We start from the raw sequence: 26,761 nt of genomic DNA, 5'->3' as shown, positions 1-26,761 counted from the left end.
CCATAAGAGAGTGCTCATCTTGTCAAATGCATGTTGTTGAGAGCTTGACTGTCAGGTCAAATGCCATACACTGAGTGCACAAAATATTAAGAACACCTTCCTAATATTGAGTTGCCCTCCCCCCACCCCGGTTTCAAAAGCGTTCCAGGGGGATGCTGGTCCATGTTGACTCCAATGCTTCCTACAGTTGTGCCAAGTTGCCTGGATGTCCTTTGGGTGGTGGACCATTCTTGATACACACGGGAAACTGTTGAGCATGAAACACCCAGCAGCGTTGCAGTTCGTGACACGGTGTGCCTGGCACCTAATAGCACACTCCGTTCAAAGGCACTTCAATCTTTTGTCTTGCCCATTCACCCTCTGAATGGCACACATTCACAATTCATGCCTCAATCGTCTCAAGGCTTAAAAATCCTTCTTTAACTTGTCTCCTCCCATTCATCTACACTGATTGAAGTGGATTTAACAAGTGACATCAATAAGGGACCATGGCTTTCACCTGGATTCACCTGGTGATGTCATGGAAAGAGCAGGTGTTCATAGTGTTTTGTACACTCAGTGTAGATTGTAAATTGGAAAATGTAGCTATTTAAAATAGTTAGTTATTATGCAATGTATACATCATAAACATTAAAAGTTAAAATACACTTATGCCAGAGATAAAAGTCAGGGATAAGTGCAAATTCTTGTAATCATAATTACGATGTAATATTTAAATAGGCCTACTACTTTTTGAAACTACCAGATTGCCTAAATGTCAGTCGTGTATCATAATCTGAGGAACCTATAGCTAACCTATATCTAGATCTATGAAGGTTCTGTGAACCTATAGCTAACCTATATCTAGATCTATGAAGGTTCTGTGAACCTATAGCTAACCTATATCTAGATCTATGAAGGTTCTGTGAACCTATAGCTAACCTATATCTAGATCTATGAAGGTTCTGTGAACCTATAGCTAACCTATATCTAGATCTATGAAGGTTCTGTGAAATTTGGGGATTAACCGTTTACTGCAGTGGGCTAAATCAAGGTCACACAGAGTGTTTCTAGGTAGTCTTAAACAAATCTACTTTGAAACAAAAGTATGCACCTCACACACATGGTGATGGGTTTAAAAAAAGAACACCTGTACCATGTCAGATATAGAGTTGAAATGTTTTCAATTTATTTTGAGTTTGCATCTCAATATTACACTTTATATACATCACAGAAGACTGAAATATAACAAAACTGTTTGACATAGAAACACTAGATTTGCGGCTGTTTAAAAAAAAAGTGTTGGGGGGGATAGGAAAACATTCCACCCATGGGGACACTAGGTTATTTGACTGCAGGAAAGGGATGTATAGCTGGGTTAGAATCTTCCAAGAAGTGACAGAGTTGATGGAGGGGCATGCCAAAATGCTTAATTTTGACACTTTTGCAAGCCTTTATTTTTATAGAAAATCGGATTTATTGAATTCTTTATGTGGTCTACATTAAAGGACACTTCATTTCATATAACTGTTTTTTTTTTTCAATTCAATATTGGTGCACAATTTTCACTTAAAATATCAAAGGGACGCAAAAGTCACTAATTTCATGGAAAGACCCAGTGACATGCGTCAAAGTAGCCTTTGACCATCCAGGAACTGGAACAATATGCTGTCCTGCTATCACTGCGATGTTATCGCGAGGAACACTGATGATGCTTCTGGGGGTGGGTGGCATGAAAAAGCTCTTTATGAAAGCCATAAAAACGTCAATTATTTCGGATTTTGATCTCACATTTCATTGTGAGATATAGTTTGTTGCTTTGTATCTGTGGATGACGCTGGATCACAATTTCAGCACCTGGACAGTTCCTGGTCATTAACCTATACAGGACACATGGAGTCCATAACGTGTTTATGGGGAAACCCTGTGAGCAGGCGCGATTTGTGCACTAGAATGCACTAGAACCTCCTTCCGTTACAAAGATGCCATTATCTGATTATGTGGATAGTGGTGGACATTTAATAGCACCTTCGTGAAGGATGAGGCTTGCAGCAAGGATCGGGCTTTTTCGTTGTGCCCTGTATTCTAAGCAGCAGCACGGGTGCTTGGCCAATGCAAATCTGGAGAGGATAGCAGCAGCCTACACACAGCAAGAACCGAGCCTCGCTCACACTGATCATCGACAAGGGAGACATTACCATCATCATTAGGAGGGCATGGGAGTCACGACCATACTTTCAACAATGTAGAGCATTAAAGGTATGTTTATTTGTCAGAATATCATATTTATTCATTATTTCGATACTTCCTGCCTGTGACTTCCACTGTTTCATCTATTCATTCCCCTTTTCTTTTATTGGCGTCTTAATGACCACAATAATTGTCATATTCGTGCTGTGTTTTTTATTGCACTATTGATGGCTTTGCTAAATTATCAGGAAAACATCTAATATAGCCTACTATTTATAGTAGCTACCGTGTAGTAGCAACCTATATATCTGTTGTTCCACGTGCTTTGAACTAGAATAACAGTCATTGTAGAAAGCTGTCCAAGGCCTTGTGTGTGAAGAATAATGGAGACATACTAGCCTTTATCTGTTTAGCAGGGATCAATGTTGACAAGTCTTTGAGGTAGAACCCTGTGTTTATTGGGGTAACTTCTAATGTAGGATACATCTTGGGTTCTGACTGAGGAGGTGGATACTGAAATGTAGACAGAAGGCTGTAACTGAGTATATTGGGAAGTGAAGGGATTGGACGATATGAAATGGTTGCCTTGCTGTATGTCATAACCTGTGCTCACAGTTAAAAAAAACAAGTAATTATTGCCTTTAAGGGGGAATGCAAGTTACTGTATGTTGGAGAACAACATGGATATATGGCAACAGTTCATTTACAGCCTGATAGATACATCTTTATTTTGATGATGAGTATAGAGTAGTGTAAGTATTTACTCAAGTCTTGGAATTGATGGATGTTTTATTCAATATATATTCTACCTGTTTCCCGAGAGCTTAACTTAAATAACTACCTTGTCTGATGGGTTGTCAAGTCAAGTCCTTGACCGATGGCCACATCCATTATTAGGAGCTGGGATTGACTGGTTTCTTTAAAAATAAGAAATCCTGCATACAGTAACTCCAATGCTTTCTATATCACTCATTGTCTTTACTGCACAGCAAGAACAACCTTTCCAGCACATAGCCTATGCTATTGCCTGTGCTGTGACCACATTTCCTATAAGTACCAGTTGTGTGCATCATTTTTTCATGGTTATAGCATTTCTTGGGTATAGCAAAAAAAAATTACACTCTAGCCCTTGATTGACCTGCATTTATTTATATTGAATACATTCTACTGTGCTGTGCTGTACTACATTCTGTTCTGCTATAGCTCCAAATACTGACTCCTCATCACATCAGCTCATGTGTCTGAAGGTTTTTCCTTTGCCCTGACTTCATACAACACTCTGCAAATGAACCTCTCCTCACCGCCCGGCATCTAAATGATTGATGCTTTGAATAAACAATCTCTACAGCCCATGCTGCTTACTGATGTCTTTATATTGCTGCTGACAACTTCCTCAGACTTTTTAAAAGTGACGCACTTGCACATTGAGCATCAGTTTATACCTGCAATGTGGGGAATGCAGCTGTCTGTGCGGTGGTATCCCTTTTCAAAGACTAGGTGACTGTGATTCTGTGTGGGTGAAGCCTATGTACCTGGTTGCTCTTCTCTTGTGTGTAGTCTGTGGAAAGCTGCTGGAATGGACTGTCATTTAAATGAACTTTCAATGGTTCTATTTCCTATGGCAAAAAAAGAAGCTCTCATCCTGCCTTACTTGTTATTCAAGTGATGTGATGTTTTTGAGCCCCTGGTGCAGAGTTAAATCTGTCACTACCAGAGGACTCACAGAGCAGAGCATATACTGTAGGAGAATGTTTATGTTCATATTAATTTATTGTTTTCACGCTATTCAGATGAATATAGAGTCTTTCATCTGTCATTTATATGGACAATCTTCTTTGTTTTAGGTGAATTCATAAAACAGTTAATGAACATGACATTCAAAACGAATGTCAAATAGTTTAAAGTATAATGAACAAGTGTTCATATATGAGATGCGCTGTTGTAGAGAGACTATGAATAACTTCCTTGTTTTCTAACCTTTCTCCACAGGTGTGATATGAGCCAAGTCTCTAATCTCTGGTGAAATCAGGAGTAACAATCGTGTCGACGTCCATTCACAGAAACAACACAGCAACATGAGCAAGCCCCAGTAAGTAAAACATCAACATACCAAATTAACTCTGATGTCCCTATCTGTTTAACACATCATAACCTCTCACTATATTGTCATGTGTTTTGCGCATTTTACCATGACTGCCCGCTATGAACACACACAGGTTTTGCGATGGAACACCCAGCAAGCCTCAGCTGATTATGAGAATAGCCGCTTTCAATTTCCTCATGCACTTCCAGTCAAGGACTTTGAGCCTGAGCAGCAGGGGAGCTGAGTTTGCCTTAGCTAGGCACTCCAAGAGAATGACCACCAGTCACCAGACTGCCTCTGCTGCAATCTCTTAGCATGCAGGAGGGGTGTTCACTTTTCATCTTCTCTTAATAATAATTACTCTCTGTGTGGTACCCAAGACAGGCCCTGCATCCTGATGACAGCCCTGGTTATGGCCAAGTAAGGGGAGGGAGATGGTGGGTGAGGTGGGAGGGAAATGAGGGTGAAGTGGGAGGGAGATGGGGGGTGAAGTGCAAGGGAAGATGAAAACACTGTGGGACAATATACTGGCCAGTGGGCGACAAACAGAATTGTGATATGTTTTCTGGTTAACACTGAGGCATGAATTAATGCAGTCGGTCCTCAGCGACACCCTGGTGAAATGACAGATGGGAAATCCTTGTGTGGTGTGATCACGTCTGCGGAGCTGTTTTCACCACTGTTCTTTTCATTCTACACTACTTTAAATAATCTCTTCCTCTCTGTGGTGTATTTCTGCTCACACTAAGAGTCAGAGATGGAAAAATAGTTGCTACTCAAGATTTAATCTCCCTGTAAGTGGACAGATTTATCATATATTTAACATTCAGTTTAAATTTGAACATGTTAAAGTTGTAAAAGCTTTGATTGATTGACACAAACCAGTGAAGAAAATGTAGTGACAAAAAGAAGAAAGAACTGCATTGCCTTTTCGAACTTCATTCAATAATATAATTTTCTACATTCAATTATATTGAATAAACTAGCTGTAGGCTCTTCTCATTGCAGATGGTTTATGCTAGTATACTGACAAGTATACTGTCGCAATAGTGGTTGGTGCAGGGTTTCCCAAACTCAGACCTCGGAACCCCAAGGGGAGCACATTTTGGTTTTTGCCCTAGCACTACACAGCTGATTCAAATAATCACCACCAACTAATCATCACCATTCAGAGAGTACGCAACACACCATGACGAGTCATGTGTGTTTGAAAACAGGTCAGCTAACATTTACTGGAACTAACCTCTGTGGTCACGTGAGTCTCTGCCACAGAGCAGTTAATCACTCTATTTCTATGTCTCGATCCTGTCTCATTACAAGAAAATGTGCTGATGAGTAGTTTACCATTTTAGCACAATATATACACAGTTAGCTCACATATGGGAAGTTTAAATCTCCTACAGATGAAGTTACATGACATTACATAACATTATGGGTGGCAGGTAGCCTAGCAGTTAAGAGCGTTGGGCAGGTAATGTAAAGGTTTCTGGTTTGAATCCCTGAGCTGACTAGGTGAAAAGTCTGTAGATGTTCCCTTGAGCAAGGCACCTAACCCTAATTGCTCCTGTAAGTTGCTCTGGATGAGAGTGTCTGCTGAAGGACAAAAATGTATAAATGTTTTCCTGGCAGATGTATCCAGGGCTTCTAACCATAAGTTCCATGGGGCATTTACTGAAGCAACAAGGCAACTACGACCAAAAAACATTAGTCAGAAATACAGCACCAGTGTTAATACTATGATTTAAAGGCATTTAATTGTGTTTTAATAGCTTAGTGAGTTCATCTTTCTAAGAATCCACACAGCTTCTCAAAACATAGGTTCCCAAGAAGGTTGAGTTTTAAACTAACAGTCTATCTTCACATTATAGTATTTGTTACTGCATATTGTCCATTGAATAGTATGTTACATATGTAATGCCATGTTAAAATCATATATTAGAAACATTTACTGACTTGTTGGAAAGATGGCATCCTATGACGGTGCCATGTTGAAAGTCTCTGAGCTCTTCATTAAGGCCATTCTACTGCCATTGTTTGTCTATGGAGATTGCATGGTTGCGACCCAATTTTATACACCTGTCAGTAATAGGTGTGGCTGAACTAGCCAAATCCACAAATTTGAAGGGGTGTCCAAATACTTTTGCATAAGTAGTGTATGTACAGTACCAGTCAAAAGTTTGGACACCTAGTCATTCAAGGGTTTTTCTTTATTTTTACTATTTTCTACATTTTCTACTGTAGAATAATAGTGAACACATCAAAACTATGTAACAACACATATGGAATCATGTAGTAACCACAAAAGTGTTAAACAAATGTTATATTTATATTCTTCAAAGTAGACACCCTTTGCCTTAATGACAGCTTTGCACATTCTTGGTATTTTCTCAACCAACTTCACCTGAAATGCTTTTCCAACAGTCTTGAAGGAGTTCCCACATATGCTGAGCACTTGTTGGTTGCTTTTCCTTCAATCTGCAGTCCAACTCATCCCAAACCATCTCAATTGGGTTGAGGTCAGGTGATTGTGGAGGCCAAGTCATCTGATGCAGCACTCCATCACTCTCCTTTTTGGTCAAATAGCCCTTACACAGCCTGGAGGGTCATTGTCCTGTTGGAAAAACAAATGATAGTCCCACTAAGAGCAAACCAGATGGGATGGCATATCGCTGCAGAATGCTGTGGTAGCCATGCCGGTTAAGTGTGCCTTGAATTCTAAATAAATCACAGACAGTGTCACCAGCAAAGCACCCCCACACCATCACACCTCCATGCTTCACAGTGGAAACGACACGTGCGGAGATAATCCATTAACATACTGTGCGTCTCATAAAGACACGGCGGTTGGAACCAACACTCTCAAATTTGGACTCATAAGACAAATGTAACGGCTGTCTTCGTCGTCAGATGAAACAGATAAGTCATCGTCCGAAAAGGTGGACCAATACGCAGCGGAGTGAGTGTTCATATTCAATATTTAATTAATAGAAACACTTTAAACAAAACACGAAAATGAACGACAGCCTACAGTTCTGCTAGGTACAAAACTAAACAGAAACAATTACCCACAAAACCCAAAGGAAAAACATGCTCCTTATGTGTGACTCCCAATCAGCAGCAACGAGCTTCAGCTGTGCCTGATTGCGAGCCACACACGGCCCAAAACAAAGAAATACCAAAACATAGAAAAAGGAACATAGAACGCCCACCCAATGTAACACCCTGGCCTAACCAAAATAAAGAACAAAAAACCCCTCTCTATGGCCAGGGCGTTACAACAAAGGACCGATTTCCACCGGTCCACCGGTCTCGTGTTTCTTGGCCCAAGCAAGTCTCTTCTTCTTATTGGTGTCCTTTAGTAATGGTTTCTTTGCAGCAGTTCGACCACGAAAGCCTGATTCACACAGTCTCCTCTAAACAGTTGATGTTGAGATGTGTCTGGTACTTGAACTCAGCGAAGCATTTATTTGGCCTGAAATCTGAGGTGCAGTTAACTAATGAACTTATTCTCTGTAGCAGAGGTAATTCTGGGTCTTCCATTCCTGTGGCGGTCCTCATGAGAGCCAGTTTCATCATAGCGCTTGATGGTTTTTGCGACTGCACTTCAAGAATTGTTCAAAGTTCTTGAAATGTTCCGCATTGACTGACCTTCATGTCTTAAAGTAATGATGGACTGTCGTTTCTCTTTGCTTATTTGAGCTGTTATTACCATAATATGGACTTGGTCTTTTACGAAATAGGACTATCTTCTGTATACCACCCCTACCCTGTAACAACACAACTGATTGGCTCAAACACATTAAGAAGGAACGTAATTCCACAAATGAACTTTTAACAAGGCACAACTGTTAATTGAAATGCATTCCAGGTGACTACCTCATGAACCTGGATGAGAGAATGCCAAGAGTGTGCAAACCTGTCATCAAGGCAAAGGGTGGCTACTTTGATTGGTTACTACATGATTCCATGTGTGTTATTTCATAGTTTATATGTTTTCACTATTATTCTACAATGTAGAAAATAGTGCAAATAAAGAAAAACCCTGGAATGAGTAGGTGTGTCCAAACTTTTCACTGGTACTGTATATACACTACCATTCAAAAGTTTAGGGTCACTTAGAAATGTCCTTGTTTTTGAAAGAAAAGCACATTTTTTTGTCCATTAAAATAACATCAAATTGATCAGAAATACAGTGTAGACATTGTTAATGTTGTAAATGAGTATTGTAGCTGGAAACGGCAGGTTTTGTATGGAATATCTATGTAGGTGTACAGAGGCCCATTATCAGTAACCATGACTGTTGTGTTCCAATGGCACATTGTGTTAGCTAAATCATTTAAAAAGGCTAATTGATCATTAGAAAACCTTTTTTCAATTATGTTAGCACAGCTGAAAACTGTTGTTCTGATTAAAGAAGCAGTAAAACGGGCATTCTTTAGACTAGTTGAGTAACTGGAGCATCAGCATTTGTGGGTTCGGTTACAGGCTCAAAATGGCCAGAAACAAAGCACTTTCTTCTGAAACTCATCAGTCTATTCTTGTTCTGAGAAATGAAGGCTATTCCATGTGAGAAATTGCCAAGAAACTGAAGATCTCGTTCAACGATGTGTACTACTCCTTTCAAAGAACAGCGAAACTGGCTCTAACCAGAATAGAAAGAGGTGTGGGAGGCCCCAGTGCACAACTGAGCAAGAGGACAAGTACATTAGAGTGTTTAGTTTGAGAAACAGATGCCTCACAAGTCCTCAACTGGCAGCTACATAAATAGTACCCGCAAAACCCCAGTCTCAACGTCAACAGTGAAGGGGCGACTCCGGGATACTGGCCTTCTGGTCAGAGTTGCAAAGAAAAAAACATATCTCAGACTGGCAAATAAAAAGAAAAGATACAGATGGGCAAAAGAACACAGACACTGGACAGAGGAAGATTGGAAAAAAGTGTTATGGACAGATGCATCTAAGTTTGAGGTGTTCGGATCACAAAGAAGAACATTTGTGAGACGCAGAAAAAATGAAAATATCCTGGAGGAGTGTTGACGCCATCTGTCAAGCACAGTGGAGGCAATGTGATGGTCTGGGGGTGCTTTGGTGGTGGTAAAGTGGGAGATTTGTACAGGGTAAAAGGGATCTTGAAGAAGGAAGGCTATCACTCTATTTTGAAACGCCATGCCATACCCTGTGGACGGCGCTTAATTGGAGCCAACTTCCTCCTACAACAGGACAATGACCCAATGCACAGCTCCAAACTATGCAAGAACTATTTAGGGAAGAAGCATTCAGCTGGTATTCTGTCTATAATGGAGTGGCCAGCACAGTCACCGGATCTTAAACCTATTGAGCTGTTGTGGGAGCAGCTTGACCGTATTGTACGTGAGAAGTGCCCATCAAGCCAAAACAAATTGTGGGAGGTGGTTCAGGAAGCATGGGGTGAAATCTCTTCAGATTACCTCAACAAATTGACAACTAGAATGCCAAAGGTCTGCAAGGCTGTAATTGCTGCAAATGGAGGATTTTTTGACGAAAGCAAAGTTTGAAGGACACAATTATTATTTAAATTAAAAATCATTATTTATAATCTTGTCAACATCTTGACAATATTTTTTCATTTTTGCAACTCCTTTCATGTATGTTTTCATGGAAGACAAGGACATTTCTAAGTGACCCTAAACTTTTGAATGGTAGTGTAATTCAGTAAAATTGTGTTTACAGAGGTTGTTCAATTTCATGTAGAAATACACCCTCTGCACACCAAAAATATACAGCTGTTCATTTGGAAGCACTAATGAAATGCAGACTAATGCAATCTTGTGTAAGAAAGGGGTGAATAAAAACTGCAATCCTACTTGAAAGTGTTTTAAAATAGGAATAGTGTACTTATACAGTGTTATTTTGTTCAGAAAATGCACCAAAATCTAATTCTACCTATTGTCTGCACTCAATTTAACTGCCCAATGACCTCCTCTGACAATCCTCTTCTGAACAAATATTTTCCCATAAACCACATACAAGATATTCAGAAAGTATTCAGAACCCATTGATTTTGTTACGTGACAACCTTATTCTAAAATGGATTCAATATATATTTTTTCTCATCAATCTACACACAAGACCCCATAATGACAAAGCAAAAACAGGTTTTTAGAATTTTATTAAATAGATTTTTTTTTAACCCGGAAATATCACATTTACATAAGTATTCAGACCCTTTACTCAGTACTTTGTTGAAGCACCTTTGGCAGTGATTGCTTGGCACACCTGTATTTGGGGAGTTTCTCCAATTCTTCTCTGCAGATCCTCTCAAGCTCTGTCAGGTTGGATGGGGAGCGTCACTGCACAGCTATGTTCAGGAGTGGCTTGTCCCGAAGGAGTAGCTTGTCCCAAAGCCACTCCTGCGTTGTCTTGGCTGTGTGCTTAGGGTCGTTGTCCTGTTGGAAGGTGAATCTTCACCCCAGTCTGAGGTCCTGAGAGCTCTGGAGCAGGTTTTCATCAAGGATCTCTCTGTACTTTGCTCCGTTCATCTTTCCGTCGATCCTGACTAGTCTCCCAGTCCCTGCCGCTGAAAAATATGCCCACAACATGATGCTGCCACTACCATGCTTCACCATAGGGATTGTGCCAGGTTTCCTCCAGACGTGACACTTGTCATTCAGGCCAAAGTATTCAATCTTGGCTCTAGGAAGAGTCTTTGTCTTTCCAAACGTCTTCCATTTAAGAATGATGGAGGCCACTGTGTCCTTGGGGACCTTAAATTCTGCAGACATTTTCTGGTACCCTTCCCCAGATCTGTGCCTCGACACAATCCTGTCTCGGAGCTCTAAAGACAATTCTTTCAACCTCATGGCTTGGTTTTTGCTCTGACATTCACTATTTGTGGGACCTTATACAGTCGCTTGCGAAAGTATTCACCCCCCTTGGCATTTTTCCTATTTTGTTGACTTACAACCTGGAATTAAAATTGATTTCTTGGGGGTGTGCATCATTTGATTTGCATAACATGTCTACCACTTTGAAGATGCAAAATATTTTTTGGGGGTGAAACAAACAAGAAATAAGACATTGTGGAGATGGTATTCTCGGGGTGATGAGAGGTGTTGGGTTTGCGCCAGACATAGCCTTTTTCTTGATGGCCAAAAAGCTACATTTTAGTCTCATCTAACCAGAGTACCTTCTTCCGTATGTTTGGGGAGTCTCCCACATGCCTTTTGGCGAACACCAAACGTGTTTGCTTATTCTTTTCTTAAGCAATGGCTTGTTTCTGGCCACTCTTCTGTAAAGCCCAACTCTGTGGAGTGTACAGCATTAAGTGGTCCTATGGACAGATACTCCAATCTCCGCTGCGGAGCTTTGCAGCTCCTTCAGGGTTATCTTTGGTCTCTTTGTTGCCTCTCTGATTAATGCCCTCCTTGCCTGGTCCTTGAGTTTTGGTGGGCGGTCCTCTCTTGGCAGGTTTGCTGTGGTGCCATATTCTTTACATTTTTTAATAATGGATTTAATGGTGCTCCGTGGGATGTTCAAAGTTTCTGACCTGTTTGGAGAGCTCCTTGGTCTTCATGGTGCCGCTTGCTTGGTGGTGCCCCTTGCTTAGTGGTGTTGCAGACTTTGTGGCCTTTCAGAACAGGTGTATATAAACTGAGATCATGTGACACTTAGATTGCACAGAGGTGGACTTTATTTATCTAATTATGTGACTTCTGAAGGTAATTGGTTGCACCAGATCTTATTTAGGGGCTTCATAGCAAAGGGGGTGAATACAAATGCACACACCACTTTTCCATTTGTAATTTTTTTTGAATTATTTGAAACAAGTAATTTTTTTCATTTCACTTCACCAATTTGGACTATTTTGTGTATGTCCATTACATGAAATCCAAATAGAAATCAATTTCAATTACAGGTTGTAATGCAACAAAATAGGAACAATGCCAAGGGGAGTGAATACTTTTGCAAGGCGCTGTATACACAGGTGTGAGCCTTTCCAAATCATGTCAAATCAACTTAATTTACCACAGGTGGTCTCCAATTAAGTTGTAGAAACATCTCAAGGATGATCGATCGATTCTCATAGCAAAGGGTCTGAATACTTATGTAAATAAGTTTTTTATTTTTTAAACATTTGCAAAAATGTCTAAAAAGCTGTTTTCGCTTTGTCATTATGGGGTATTGTGTGTAGACTGACGAGGAGAACAATGTATTTGATCAAGTTTAGAATAAGGCTGTAATGTAACAAAATGTGGAAAAAGCCAAGGGGTCTGAATACTTTTCAAATAAATTGTATATATATATATAGACAGATCATTTTAATAGCAGGACAATGTAAAGTCCTTTATCCCTCTGAAGAGTATGAATTAGGCTGTTTGTGAAGATTTGAATCCTAAGCAACCTGCTTACATATTGTTGGAAATACAATAGACCAACATAGCTACTGTAGTAGGTCAAAGCTTTGTGCTGGAAATCATTGGTAGAGCATAGTTGAAGTACGCATTGTGGTGCTCATTTGAATTTCCTTTCTTATTCTTTTTCGACTTCAGACCAATGCCTACTTCTCACTTAAAACATTGTTTTTGTTTTTAATTTCCATTGTTTTTACATCAGAAGGTGATCATACAACATTATAATATGGCAAAACACAGCAATAAAAGTAAAGTTAAAGTACACAGTAATGACAAATATTGAGTAAACTGGACATGTTTTCCTCTTATCTCTTTTAAGACAATCGAGAAAGCCCCTGGAAAGTACACAAATAATCAACATGTACCCATTAACTATTTACCTGAAAATGTACTTTAAAGTTTACTGAAGAAAGGCCTACATTACCTGTAAAAAAAATATGTTATTCCAAAATATAAAAATGTACAATCAAACGTACATTCATCAGATATAATAATATTTATACATACAATTCAAGGATGGTCACAATTGCTCTTGAAGAGCTACATGGTTATGCACGCTTTCTTGTTCTGACACAGCTGATTCTACTATTCAAGGTCTTGATGAACAGCTGAGTACTAGAATTCTCGGTTTCCCAGAAGGAAAATTCTCTCGCATAAGTTTGTCATTTCCTGTTTTACTTCTGGGGGGGGAATGCCATTTACCTTTGTGCAAAGAAAGGAAGCAAAGTCTGCTCCCTCGCAAACGGAAACTCTCGGCCAAACCCCTCCCTTCACCTAATTTCATCAGTGTTTGACATGGCCAAATAGCACGTTTTTGTTTTAATACATTTTTACATTACAGCCTTTTTTTACTTTGTGGCTGTGGAATCTGGTGGAAACCATTTATACTACGGACATGTTTTGAAAATCACACCATTTTAAGCACCACCTTTGCCCAATCTTGATTCGTCCAAATAATCAATGATGAAAACCCCAAACCATGAACTACTGCTGCTCGTAATCACATACTTCCATGTGGGCCTTCACAGATTCTCACCGTTTCATCTGTTCACGAGAATCTGTCAACGAGAGATTACAGGTGTGGTAGCAGTGGGCTTGAACATTAAAGCCTGCATAACTTTGTGGCACGTAAATAGCAATTTTGGGAACTCCTTATACAAACACTGTGACAAATGAAAACCGCTGAGAAACAGCTGTAAAATACAAACTCATTAGACACAAAACACTTGACATTGGATAGGTGCTCTAAATCCTTTAGCTGCATATGTTCTTAATAATACTGTACACAGCTGTCCCAACTCCTGCAAAAGAGCACACATTCATTCCCCACATTTATAAATGGCAGTATAAATATGAAAACAGATGGGAGCAGAGTTTGAGAGCTGGTCCACATTTTCCAAGAACATATTAAGGCTAATTTCATCTTTAGAACCTTCATAGTGGCATCATTAAATCTCAGAGCTGTTTCACAAAAACATTGTTATTAAAATTGCAATTGAAAGTGCTCGTAATCTAACAGCTGCCTCAGACCACTTGTAGAACAGATAAGTGCGTCGTTAGATGCTTTTTTGCCCTCCCGTATCACTTTATACACAGATCTCCGCTAAACATATAATCACATGGTTTATCCATCTCTCTGTGACTGCAATAACTTCAGAACAAAGTTGCCTTATGTCTTTGCAATTGATACAAACACGCAACGTATATATCAAGGCACAAGACAAGACCCAGATGCAGACACAGGAGGCAGATGGTTGGAGTCTTACAATGTTTAATAATCCAAAGGGGTAGGCAAGAGAATGGTCATGGACAGGCAAAAATGGTCAAAACCAGATCAGAGTCCAGGAGGTACAGAGTGGCAGACAGGCTCGTGGTCAAGGCAGGCAGAATGGTCAGGCAGGTGGGTACAGAGTCCAGAAACAGGCAAGGGTCCAAACCGGGAAGACTAGAAAAAGAGAATAACATATAGGAGTATGGGGAAAAAACACGCTGGTTGACTTGACTAAAAATACAAGACGAACTAGCACAGAGAGACAGGAAACACAGGGATAAATACACTGGGGAAAATAAGCGACACCTGGAAGGGGTGGAGACAATCACAGGAACAGGTGAAACAGATCAGGGCGTGACAGTATAAAAATATGCTTCAAATGAAAACCAATATGATTGCATTAAATTATACACAGTAAGCTATAGGCCGATTTCAATCATATTGAAATACCTTTCATGGTCAATCAATTGAGTTATATTTTTCTGCTTGTAAGTACTGTCTGTAATTTGTCTCAACATATTTCATGATGTGTAGCCTCAAAATGCAAAATTCACTCGCAAATCAGATCTATCTTTTTTGCAGGTGTGTGGTACCAGTTGAATAAAATGAAGAAACCCGCATACTTCTCTTGATAGTATCACTGTTCTTTAATAAGCTTACGTATCAGCAAAGCTCTGACGAAGGTTGTGAGGCCGATACATAAAGCTTATTAAAGAGCAGTGATACTATCAAGAGCAGTGTGTGGTTTCTTCTTTTCTCTCATGATGTGTGGCCTAACATGTGCACAATGATGTGCCAAATCAGGGATTTAGTGCATTTTTGTTGGGTACGAATTTGAATAACCTCCTCAATATCTGCAGCCGTGGGTGGTAATATCACTCTAGGAGCTGATCCGTCATAAGTATTGTGAAATAATTCTAATGTTAAGGAAAAATTTGAATGGAGAAATCTGATCCGAGAGCAATGCTTCCTTTCTATTCTATCAGTATCAACACATGCTATAACAACACACTTAGCGACCGTTCTCTCTAGGAAACGCATGTTACATTTTCGGCCATTGTAAGAAAGATACATCTTTAAAACACTCGTAAGCCTAAGTTTCATCACCATCAGGAAACCAGGCCCTGGTCTCTCCACTCCCTGTCCCTTGCCACTCCCTGCCGAACAAACTCAAAGGGCTCTTTTAAGAGACACCTAATAAATGAAAAGAAGCACACTCCGTGTGTGCATGTGTGTGTGTCGCAAAAGGGAGGGGGGTGTCAAAAACTATAAACGAAAGAGAATGGTCAAAATATCCCCTCCGGTAGGCAAACTCAGGAACTTCATATCCCAGGTCGGTGACGCTAACTTTTAAGCTACGAACCCTGTTATAGATGCTTCAACTTGACCCTCTATTTAAATTGACAGTCATTTGATGACAGCTCGATTTTGTTCCAAAATGTTTTTGCTGTTCATTCACTCAGTACTGATTGAACGTTTATTTCTCTTGCTTGGTAAATTTTTTTTTGTCTAAAACAGTTTCACATAGATCCCATAGATAACCAAGTTAACAAGCATAGCTTTTTCTTTTGACTGCACACAGGTCACACAGCAAGGAATTATCATTCTGATGTTTTACCTGGATGCTTCATGTGCAACACACACCCCTGCTACTTTTTAGCTATGGATGGCGACTTCAGGTTTTCGGGAACACATTGAAAAGTAACTTCACACTGTGTTGATCAGTCAGCACATATTTGAATTATAATGACAACATTGCATTAACTAGCTTATTTGTTTATGCTCTGATTACATGCAAGTGTCCAGGTCAGCAGTTTACACAGATGACTGTCTTCAGCCATATGAAAAATCGTCCATAGCAAAATATACCTAGCTAGCTAGCTACTTTCCTTTTGCTTCTCATCCAACTGGTTTTAACTAGCTAGCTACTAGTGTTCTACTAGCTAGCTGCTACTGTTGCGCAGCAACCGAGTTGCTCGATCGATTTAGAACTCTGAGATTCGGCTGAAAAGATCAGAAATGCTGCAAAAAAGGTAGCACATCGTTGAAATGTGTATGTGAAAGTGATAAATTATGAATTTAATAAAAACTATTGCAGCCACAAACTTGTTCAGTCAAAATTGATCTAAGTCTAATGGTCACCTTATGGATGTTGTAGCCTCGTTTGGGGACGGCAGGTAGCCTAGTGGTTAGAGCATTGGGATCGAATCCCCGAGGTAAAAATCTGTTCTGCCCCTGAGCAAGGCAGTTAACCCATTGTTCCCCGGGCCCCGAAGTTGTGGATGTCGATTATGGCAGCCCCACACACCTCTCTGATTCAGAGATTCAGAGGTTAGGTTAAATGCGGAAGACACATTTCAGTTGAATGAGCTAGGTTTGATCAAACAATTATCTGACGACCCTAATGCTAACAACCCTGTCAAAAATCCATTACAGTGGTAAAAGGCCCGACAGATCATGACGAGAGGCGTGGAGTGTGTTGTGTACCTCCAATAAAGTTGAGTTGCCAATTTTTATCGACATTGGTGTCATATTGGCTTAGATATGATGGTAGGGAGATTTGAATTTAACCTTGAGTTTCAACCAATGTACGACTATAATGATTATTATTATTATTAATACAATTGCTCACTATTGACTGTACTGTTGTATACTGTCAATGTGAAAGCTTGTTGCTTCACTGCTCTGTGAAGCAGCTGGCAGTGGAGGTCCGACTGAGGCTTTTGCTGAGCCCGACATTATATCCCTATCCCTGCACACACACATCTTCTCATCTCTCTATACAAACATCTATCTGCTGGTAGAGCTGTCCATGGGATAGTACAGGAGGAATTTATCATATTTACCCTTATAATGAAATCAATCTCTTTGAGATAGCATGCTCATTCAATGTCACAAACGTCCTCAGTCTGTTGTTTAACGCTCATAACATTCAGGATGAAGTTGGGGAAAATGCCCCCCACCCCCCACACACACACACATGTAAGGCAAAGACGAGCATATAGCTTTTTCATTACTTTAGTGATGACCTAAAATATCAGATTTGACAAATACGCTGGCATATCAACGGCCCGCATCAATGGAGTCAGGGGTGGTGGTTGAAACTTTGGTTTGTATTCAAGTCAATGATTTGGCATGTTGGTCAGGCTTTCCTGATGTTATCAGAGCACTGAATTGCTTTGCATTGAGGAACAAGCAACCAGGCTTGCATGCTTATTGGGAGAGAGTGTGACAGGGTTGTAGACAGCAGAAACAGTGTGGCGGTGAGCGATCAGAATGACAATGATACGGATGCCCTCTACATAACATGACGCTATGCTGAAGCAGAAATTTGTAATCCTATGAAGTGACTGAAAGGGATGGCTTCATTTTACAGCGAGAGCACGGAAATAATCATAATACTGTATGAGCAAATGGGAGTTATTGGTTTATTCACAAAATGTGGTTCATGGGAAAATATTTGTTCAGAAGAGGAATGTCAGAGGAGGTCATTGGGCAGTTATATTGAGTGCAGAAAATAGGTAGAATTAGATTTTGGTGAATATTCTGAACAAAATAACACTGTATAATTACACTATTCCTATTTTAAAACACTTTCAATTAGGATTGCAGTTTTTATTCACCTCTTTCTTACACAAGATTGCATTAGTCTGCATTTCATTAGTGCTTCCAAATGAATAGCTGTATCTTTTTGGTGTGCAGATGAAACCGATGTGAAATAGCTAGTTAGTTGGGTGACGTCACTCGCTCTACGACCTGAAGTAGTTGTTCCCCTTGCTCTGCAAGGGCCGCAGCTTTTGTGGCGCGATGGGTAACGATGCTTCGTGGGTGTCAGTTGTTGATGTGTGCAGAGGGTCCCTGGTTCAAGCCCAGGTTGGGGCGAGGAGAGGGACGGAAGCTAAACTGTTACACAGAGTGTGTATTTCTACATGAAATTGAACTCTGCCTAAAAGGCCAGCATTCCGGAGTCGCCTCTTCACTGTTGGTGTTGAGACTGGTGTTTTGCGGGTACTATTTAATGACGCTGCCAGTTGAGGAATTGTGAGGCGTCTGTTTCTAAAACTAGACACTCTAATATACTTGTGCACTGGGGCCTCACACTCCTCTTTCTATTCTGGTTAGAGCCAGTTTGCGCTCTTCTGTGAAGGGAGGAGTACACAGCATTGTACTTCAGATCTTCAGTTTCTTGGCAATTTCTCGCATGGAATAGCCTTCATTTCTCAGAACAAGAATAGAAAAACGAGTTTCAGAAGAAAGTGCTTTGTTTCTGGCCATTGCGAGCCTGTAATCGAACCCACAAATGCTAGTTTTATTGCTTCTTTAATTAGCACAACAGTTTTCAGCTATGCTAAAAAAATTGCTAAAGGGTTTTCTAGTGATCAATTTGCCTTTTAAAATGATAGACGTGGATTAGGTAACACAATGTGCCATTGGAACACAGAAGTGATGGTTGCTGATAATGGACCTCTGTACACCTATTTAGATATTCCATAAAAAAAGGATAGCCTTTTCCAGCTACAATAGTCATTTACAACATTAACAATGTCTACGCTGTATTTCTGATCAATTTGATGTTATTTTAATGTACAAAAAAATTGCTTTTCTTTCAAAAACAAGGACATGTCTAAGTGACCCCAAACTTTTGAACGGTAGTGTAATTCAGTATTCAGTGATAGATTTAATTCAGTTTTATATTCTGTTGAGGTTTCAGTATTTGAGAGGATGAGGATGGATGCACGTTGAGCACCTCTCCTACAGCAGACTGCAGTCTACTAAACTATCTGTTCCCAATAGGAAGGTCCTATATAGAGGACAAGGAATTTTTTTGTACAAGAAATTGAGGGTACCTATTTATTCCCCTAATAGTTTATTTAATCTTGTCTTTGGTTCACTTTCTTGTAATATACACTACCAGTTAAAAGTTTTAGAACACCTACTCATTCAAGGGTTTCTTTTATTTCTACTATTTTCTACATTATAGAATAATAGTGAAGACATCAAAACTATTAAAAAAACACGATGCTTCGTGGGAGAGAATGCCAAAAGTGTTGAAAGCTGTCATCAAGGCAAAGGGTGGCTATTTGAAGAATCTCCATTATAAAATATATTTTCATTTGTTTAACACTTTTTTGGTTACTACATGATTCCATATGTGTTATTTCATAGTTTTGATGTCTTCACTATTATTCTACAATGTAGAAAATAGTAAAAATAAAGAAAACCCCTTGAATGAGTAAGTGTTCTAAAAGTTTTAATTTAATGTAATTTTACATATTTGATCAACATTGTAAGGCAAGTCCCTTCATGGTTATACTACACTGTAAGTCAATATAGTATATGTCCTTTTGTTTCTAGAGTAAATAGTTGTAATTGCTCCAGATTCTGACATGAGACGCAATCAACTATATTAATCATTAAATTAGCCAATGCATTTGTGTAATTTATCATCCCTACTCTGAATCCATACTCTGAACCTTTCATATTTTTTGAACCTTTGACTTTTTTGTCTTGACAAGCTGTATTAAAATGTCCTCCTTCAGAGGGAATGAGTTGAACCTGGCAGCTTAAAGTCTCAGCAGGGTATTTATTTTTATATTTCTATTGGTCGTCATGTGGGGATTTATGGCCCAGCGGTGTAGAAATACTGGGGCCAGAGCCATGGATGCCTTTTATTCTGAGGGAGTCAATCCTTGGCAGTGATTACATTCCAGAAGGAGAGGGTCCGACTCAAAAAGACAAAGCAACTATTAAAACCATTACAGAAAATACAGAATGTCCAAATGTCATTTTAATTGCAAGTACAACTTGACGAAAGTTGCAAAAAAGTACGTGTATAATATTTCTTCCTGTATTACCTACATTATATCTGTCACGGGATACTTACATTAGAACATATGCATTGCACTTTGTTCTTTAAACTAAGGTTATCTGGTCCCTGTGTACAGTGTTATTAACATGGTGTGACTGTGAGCAGCAGATCTCCCTGAGCATTGAGTGCCCTATGTTAACCTTTAAGCTTCCTTGTGGCGTTTGCTAATATTGCATGCCTTTGAAAAGATTTCCAGCCTTTGGCGCGCTGGCTTCCCTTCCCTTGCCTGCCTGCCTGATGGAATGGAGCAGTATTCCAATGTGCAGCCAGCCACCCCCTCCCCAGGATGGCAACAAGCCACTGAAGCGGCCACTGTCTCTGCACATAATGGACCCTGGCCTCGTCTATGATTGTTTGGAAATGTGATTTTGATTCAGTGAACAGTTTGTGTCTGTCATGACTGATTAGCATCCTTGTTGCGGCTAGCAAGAAGAGGTGCCAAGTGTACAAATAATGTTGGAATGCACTGGCTATTGTTGAGCATGTGAGGCGTGTGGGGGCATTCTTCCTTGAGCCAACCACATCCAGTAGCCACTTGTAAGTTACAGCATTATATCAGAGACGGGGGGGTGGGGGTCTGCGCTGTAGAGTGAACTACACTGAAATACAAAGATGTATAATAATATGTTTCTAGCAGTACTATTACACCACCTTTTCAGACACTGTGTCTGAAATTATTGTGGGTACCTATGCAGATAAGAAAGCAACCTTTGAAGTAAGCATGTACAGTATGTTAGGTAGAGATAGTCATAGGTCAGTGGAGAGCAGGGGATGTTTTCCTTTCCAGGGCTGACTACATTAACATTTCACAGGGAGGTGTGTCTCTGTCTGTTTTTCTGTCTGTCTCTTTGTCTATCTGGACACACTGATCTGATGCTGACAAAGTGTGGTCCACTATTTAACCTCCACATATCACCAGGCTGTTAGTCCCCAACTATCTACAGGCACAATGGGTTTTGTCCTCTCTGGCTTGTAATCAATGCCCTCCTTCCTTGTTAAGCTCTGGGGTTATTGATGTCTTCAAATGGGCTGCGCTGGGCAGTCTTCTGTTCTTGGTTTGACCTCTCCTCGTCTTTTACTGCCTGAGCTGGAGAGGGGATCAGGGTCCTACTCACACTCGGGTTTTAGTGTGGAAAATGAAATAAGAGAACATTAGATTGCTGTCCCTGCAAGCCAATGCATATTTCTGTCAAACAGAAAAGTACTGCCATTTCATGTTCTCACAAAACACATTCCAGTTAGTTTGTAAAAGTAATATTACGATTCCAGAAAGTAAATGTGCTTCAAATCTCTCAGATCTCACTAATCAAGGCAAACTAAGCCAGTTATAAATGTTATTTTTCTGTTGTCTTTTTCATATTCACTGAGTGTACAAAACATTAGGAACACCTTCCTAATATTGAGTTGCCCCCCCTTTTGCCCTCAGAACAGCCTCAATTAGTTGGGGCATGGACTGCAAGGTGTCGAAAGCATTCCACAGGGATGCTGGCCCATGTTGACTCCAATGCGTCTCACAGTTGTCAAGTTGGCTGGATGTCCTGAGGGTGGTGGACCATTCTTGATACACACAGGAAACTGTTGAGCATGAAAAACGAATCAGCATTGCAGTTCTTGACACACTCAAACCGGTGCACCTGGCACCTACTACCATACCCAATTCAATGGCACTTAAAAATTTTGTCTTGCCCTTTCACCCTCTGAATGACACACATACGCAATCCATGTATCAATTGTCTTAAGGCTTAAAAATATTTCTTTAACCTGTCTCCTCCCCTTCATCTACACTAATTGAAGTGGATTTAACAGGTTCACCATGATTCACCTGGTCAGGTTATGTCAGTCTATGACACTGCCAAGTACCCAGTTTACCACCAGAGACACTCTTAAAGGGACAAGGAAGATCTCTGTTGGGCAACACGGACAGTATCTACAACCAACCTACCGAAGCGCAGCTTAGAGTAAATATTTATTGCATTTTCCTTTTCCAAATGGGCGGTTATTTAGAATGCATAAGATTCTGTATTTACAATAGCATAGCTTCTCCCTTTGTGCTTCAATCCTCCCGCACTTTCCTTCAAGCCCAACCCCCTCTCTTTGTGTAACCAGCCGTCATACAGGTTCCGTCCCCCAGGGACGTTTTCTTGTAGGACATAATTAGTAATCAATGTATGATCCATTCTGTGTATATTTAATTCTGTGTGATTAGTTAGGTATTTAGTAAATAAATAATTAAACCAAAGTTTGTATTGCTGATTCAACTTGTTAGCCAGGGTTCATGAAGATAACCAAAAATTCTATGATGTTCAGATGAGACTGAAATAAGGTGACGATTAATATTGACTGCTATTGATGTAAAATATTACTAGGTCTTTAAGAGTTTATTCGGACGATAACAGCTCTATTAACAGTTTTTCGTGGTGCCCCGACTTTCTGGTTAATTACATTTACATGATTAGCTTAATCAGGTAATATTAATTACAGAGAAAGGATTTTATAGAATAGCATGTCATATCACTTAATCCGGCATAGCCAAAGACACGACAATGTCCGTTACGTTTATGGGGGGTCAATTAAGGGAGACATCCTCTTCTGTAAACCACTGTAAACCAGGAAAACATGAGAGGATATTTTAAAGTACTGGATAGCTTTGTGACATCAAATGGACTTTGGTGGTCAAGCTGTGTTGGTATCTGTGCTGATGCCGCAAAAGCCATGACAGGGAGTCATAGTGGAGTGGTAACACGTGTGCAAGCAGTTGCTCCCGACGACACTTGGGTACACTGCAGCATTCACCGAGAGGCTCTTGCTGCCAAGGGAATGCCTGACAGCTTGAAAGACGTTTTGGACACCACAGTGAAAATGGTTAACTTTGTTAAAGCAAGGCCCCTGAACTATCGTGTATTATCTGCATTATGCAATGATATGGGCAGCGACCATCTAACGCTTTTACAACATGGTTATCAAGGGGCAAAGTATTGACACTTTTTAAATTGAGAGACGAGCTTAAAGTTTCCTTTACTGACCATAGTTTTCACTTGTCTGACGGCTTGCATGATGACGAGTTTCTCACACAACTGGCCTATCTGGGTGATGTTTTTTCTCACCTGAATGATCTGAATCTAGGATTACAGGGACTCTCCGCAACTATATTCAATGTGCGGGACAAAATTGAGGCTATGATTAAGAAGTTTGAGCTCTTTTCTGTCTGCATTAACAAGGACAACACACAGGTCTTTCCATCATTGTATGATTTTTTCGTGTGCAAATGAACTCAAGCTTACAGACAATGTCAAATGTGATATAGCGAAGCGCCTGAGTGAGCTGGGTGCGCAATTACGCAGGTACTTTCCCGAAATGGACGACACAAACAACTGGATTCGTTATCCCGATCATGCCCTGCCTTCAGTCCACTTACTGATATCTGAACAAGAGAGCCTGAGTGAAATTGCAACAAGCGGGCGGTTCTGTGAAAATTGAATTTAATCAGAAGCCACTGCCTGATTTATGGACAGGGCTGCGCTCAGAGTTTCTTGCCTTGGCAAATCGCGCTGTTAAGACACTGATGCCCTTTGCAACCACGTACCTATGTGAGAGTGGATTCTCGGCCCTCACTAGCATGAAAACTAAATACAGAGGCACAGACTGTGTGTGGAAAATGATTTAAGACTGAGACTCTCTCCAATACAACCCAACATTGCAGAGTTATGTGCATCCTTTCAAGCACACCCTTCTCATTAACCTGTGGTGAGTTATTCAAATTTTTTGATGAACAAATAAGGTTTTATATGTAAGATGGCTAAATAAAGAGCTAAATTATTGATTATTATTATTATTTGTGCCCTGGTCCTATAAGAGCTCTTTGTCACTTCCCACGAGCCTGGTTGTGACAAAAACTCACACTCATTCTTATGTTTAATAAATGTTTCGTATAGTGTGTATGTGGCAGGCTTACAATGATTTTAGAGTTCAATGACCCTGGTGCTAGAGTGGGTACGCAGCTGGAGGTTGAATGTTTGAAGGGGTACGGGACTATAAAAAGTTTGGGAAGCACTGCTGTAGTGTATAGCGATATGCTGACGTTTACATTTAGATAATCAGGTTTCACTATCTCACTTTCTTATTCAAGTCAGGCTCTTAAGAGAAAAGACCATTGTTGTGGATGTTGTATCTGATTCACCATTTGATGAAGTACAGTTTGTGTAACCCATCATCTGTTTCCATTATGTAGGCTGTAATGTATTATTGTCCCTACATACCTGTATCTCTGAAAAATGGGTTCTAATAGATATTGTCCCTTGCCTTTTGTAACTGTTTTGTTGATCAGTAAAAGACCAAACTCTGAAGTACTTTACCATTAGATTGTGAGAGAAGATTCATTTGTTTAGTTGAATGTGTGAGTCCTGGGCCCTCCACTACTACTAACAGAGTGTCCATGGTGTTACGTACGTTGTGTCCTCCAGGGCCCCTCCCCAGGCCCATGCCAGAGCCTCAGAGCTGGAGGTGATCTCCCAGCAGGTGGAGGAGGACAACCAGTGTCAAAATCCGGTCCAGCTAGGCAGCTTTGCTTACAGAGACCTGCCTCTGGCCGCACTGGACATCTCCCTGGCCGGTTCCCAGCTCATCTCCAACCTGGACGAAGAGGACAACAGAGAGGGGTAGGTGGACACAGAGACCCGTCCCCTCTGTGTATCTGTGTAGGCCTAACCATCAGCCTGGACCTGGATTAGTCCAAGCTATGCTCAGTCGATTTTTGTGTATAATGCAGTCATACTGTATATTCATCTTTGTTCTATGGCTTCTTTCTCAGGTGAGATCATTCTTACACAGCCATAGATACGTAACTGGAAAGACAGCTAACCTTCACATTTTGCCATGGGTCAAAGAGAAAAATGTGCTGTTTTAAAGCTAATTTCCTGCTATACTACACATATTGCTATGGGGGCCCCCAGAGCCCTGTAGACAAACTCTGTAGCCACAGTATGCACTATGATGCATTGCACACATTTGATAGATTACAGGAAAGACTTGAGTGTGAGGATCTTGTACAGAGATGGAATGTGCAGAACATTTGCTTAAGCATGCTAGGAATATGTTATACATGCTGCTGTAGCCTAGTGGTTAAGCAAAAATAGAATAAAGACAATGTCACCATCTAAAACAAGAAAAGCAATGTTTCTTGACTGAAAATGTGTCATTCCAGTCATCTGAATTGGTGCCTAATTATTCAATAGGCATTTGTTTGCCATGAAATGTTCAACCAAAAGGATGCTATTACAGAGATTGTACCTAAAACATTTCCCCTGTGTTTTTGATAATTGTACAATTACAATAACTGACATAGAACTAAGCACAATCCATAACCTACCATGACAGAGAAAATGTCTGCTTTCATTCTCTATCATGCTAGTTCAGCTCATCATAATGATACCTGACATGCCAGGTCGCAATTGTAAATGAGAACATGTTCTCAACTTGCCTACATGGTTAAATAAAGGTGAAATAAATAAATAAAATAAATGCCATTGAATCACTCACATTCACCTCTCATTGTGGTGTAGGATAGTTTGAGGATACAGTATGTGTCTGTGAATACTTCAGTGTCATCCTTGCATTGTCAAGGTATTAACTGACATGCCAGTGAGCATACACTATTTGTCTCAGTGACATCATTTCTCTGTTATAAAAAGATTCCTCCCTTCAACGTGCACTTTTGGCTCAAAACAAACAGTGTTGTTAGCGTCACATTGTTCCTGAAATGTCAGGCGCTGGTGGCTGTGTTGTTGGGTGTGTTGTCTCTGCCCATAGATCCTGCTCGTCCTGGTTGGGTGTTTCTCACATGGCCCTATCACTGCGCTGCAAGCTGAGTGTGTACAGGACACACCCCCTCTTATTCTGCCAGTCCTCTCAGGATGCGTGACTCACAGGCTGTTGGGTGCTCTCGTCTGTGCAGAGAAAGTAGACAAACACCATGAACTTAATTAGAGCATCCGCCCACCACGTCATTCAATGCCTGCTCTGTCAGCTGACATCACCACGCCCGGCTGGGACCTGGTACGACCCAGGGCTCTGTGGGAACCAAGGGGGGACAGATGGTTCCCAGTCCCATGCCACACACCCAGGCCACAGAGTGCAGGAGCTGGCAGCGCTGCCATCACTTTGGGCACTCTCAGGAGAACGTGTCCATATGAAACTATGTCACACCATGAGAAAGAACACAGCGATGTGGAAAAGTCATGGGATGCTAAGGTGCATCTCTAAGGGATTTTAGAAGTCTGACTTTTCTGGTAAAGTCTCTGGCTAAATAGCTATTTGTTTTGATGAAAGGGATTGGAATGATTTTCTTAATTGGAATGATATTTCCCTCCAAGCCTGGGAAATATTATTTAGCCTCGTAGCGCCATCATAATAATCAGAATAGGCGGTGGTGCCAGTGAAGCTGGAAGTATGGCATGTTCATTCAACTTTTTAGATTGGAATTCC

At 40.4% G+C, this 26,761-nt stretch overlaps 2 long non-coding RNA genes across 2 annotated transcripts in view; one reads left to right on the top strand and one right to left on the bottom strand.

The window, feature by feature from the left end:
- Positions 1-1,636: 1,636 nt before the first annotated feature.
- LOC145861095 (uncharacterized) lies at positions 1,637-25,296 on the top strand. The gene is made up of 3 exons (XR_014380872.1): positions 1,637-2,238; positions 4,159-4,258; positions 24,742-25,296. It is a non-coding gene; the product is annotated as an uncharacterized LOC145861095 (long non-coding RNA).
- The window catches only part of LOC145861096 (uncharacterized), a 25,649-nt gene continuing 13,283 nt past the window's right edge, over positions 14,396-26,761 (bottom strand). The window contains exons 2-3 of the long non-coding RNA XR_014380873.1: positions 24,728-24,910; positions 14,396-14,586 (exon numbers count right to left, since the gene is read on the bottom strand). This is a non-coding gene — a long non-coding RNA (uncharacterized LOC145861096). The remainder of the gene's footprint in view (positions 14,587-24,727; positions 24,911-26,761) is intronic.

The sequence above is a fragment of the Salmo salar genome, chromosome 16 (assembly GCF_965601325.2).
Source record: "Salmo salar chromosome 16, fSalSal1, whole genome shotgun sequence".
Taxonomy (NCBI): Eukaryota; Metazoa; Chordata; class Actinopteri; order Salmoniformes; family Salmonidae; genus Salmo; species Salmo salar.
Note: the sequence above shows the minus strand (reverse complement) of the source record. Positions and strands in the feature narration are given on the sequence as shown.